Here is a 1656-nt window from a genome sequence, read left to right on the forward strand (position 1 = left end):
ACTCACACTGGCTGTTGCTAATTCCTGTGCCCATTCCTGCCCTCTGAAATGCATGCAGGCGCCCTGTGGGCATGGGACAGATCAGGTACAAGCTCTGAGATGTGATATATGCTTTTCTGCATTTGTGAATCATCATAGCCAAACAGGTATCTCTCTCTGAGCATTATTCTTACCAGGCTGTGAAGAAGAAGAGGGGGCCAACAAGTGAGAGAATTCCCCTGTGGCAGGTTTTCAGGCACTCGAACTACCTATCCCTAGTCCAATCATTCATCTTCCCTCACTCACAGGCCTGTGAAGTGGCAGCCTGCCCTTAGCCCTGCCCACAGTCATGTCCCTGTCAATTTCACTTCAGTGTAGAGCCCCACCCCTTTGGAATCATCTCAAATACTGGTGAGGTGTTTTATTTTATTTTTTTTTTTTTGAGACAGGGTTTCTCTGTGGCTTTGGAGCCTGTCCTGGCACTAGCTCTGTAGACCAGGCTGGTCTCGAACTCACAGAGATCTGCCTGCCTCTGTCTCCCAAGTGCTGGGATTAAAGGCGTGCGCCACCATCGCCCGGCAATACTGGTGAGTTTTAACTCATTATTACAATGATTGCTTTTCCAAGTCTTCCATTCATTCACAAATCCCTTTCTTTTATTTCCTTTATCAGTTCCACGAATCCCTCAAGTCATCTTTCTAGTTCTGTGTTCTGTTTCATTTATTCACTCAATTTAAACAGTTTCTGCAGTGTTTACTTCAGAAGCATATATATTAAATTTGGAATGATACACAGAAAATTATCATGGCCTGTGGACAAGTATTGCACACACACTCAAGATTTCTGCACAGCTTCTATGTAGGCACTTGTGGAAATTTTTGTTTATGGTGCTGACAGGTATTTTCAAGTGAATGTCTGGTTTCTAAGACTTGTCTCTGTCTCTAGAGAAGAGTTGAAACATCAGTGGTCAGTGGTATGCCATTAGCCATATGCACCATGGGTAGACGCTGAAGGAGGCTCAGAAACAAAAGGCCAGCTCCATTCCTGCCAATCCTACATTAGCAATTATCACATCTTCCAATTCTCTACCCTAGAGTGTTGTATGATTTCCTAGGATACTTGAGGGCCAGAACAGGTACCCAGGAACAAGTTGATTGGTAAATATCTGTCTAACAGGAGACTCCAGCATCATTCACATGCCTTCTGCCAAAAAAAGCATAGGGCAAGGTACTACTTCCTTTTTTGAGACCTCATCTCAGTGTGGGCCAGTTGTAAGCTCCTAGATGAAGCCTAATGTCTTACTCACTTAATACCAGAATGTTCTCAGTGATGTAGTTTCTTTACACTGTGAATATGTGTGTGTATGTGTGTGTGTGTGTGTGTGTGTGTGTGTGTGTGTGTGTGTATATGCATGATAACCAAACTGAGAATAATTGGAGGAAGAAGAACAGAGTTAGTAAACTTTCCAGGATACACAGAGGAAGTAAGATATGCTGGAGGACAGGTAAATCCATGAGCCATATGGCAATGCATAGATTAATAGAGATGGGTTATCTTAAGTTGTAAGAGCTAGTAAGTAATGAGCCTGAGTTATTGGCTAAGAATTTGAAGTTAATGTAAGCTTGTGTGTTTATTTGGAGCAGGTTTTGGGACAGAATTACCCGTCTATACCAAATG

General features: G+C 42.8%; 1 non-coding gene across 1 annotated transcript; it reads left to right on the forward strand.

Annotated features, from left to right (window-relative positions):
* The first annotated feature begins 728 nt into the window (after positions 1-728).
* LOC126495142 (U6 spliceosomal RNA) lies at positions 729-835 on the forward strand. Its single transcript, XR_007590112.1, has one exon. It is a non-coding gene; the product is annotated as a U6 spliceosomal RNA (small nuclear RNA).
* The last annotated feature ends 821 nt before the right edge of the window (positions 836-1656 follow it).

This window comes from Alexandromys fortis, unplaced genomic scaffold, assembly GCF_014885135.2.
Source record: "Alexandromys fortis isolate MF-2015 unplaced genomic scaffold, M_Fortis_MF-2015_v1.1 scaffold_450, whole genome shotgun sequence".
Classification (NCBI taxonomy): domain Eukaryota; kingdom Metazoa; phylum Chordata; class Mammalia; order Rodentia; family Cricetidae; genus Alexandromys; species Alexandromys fortis.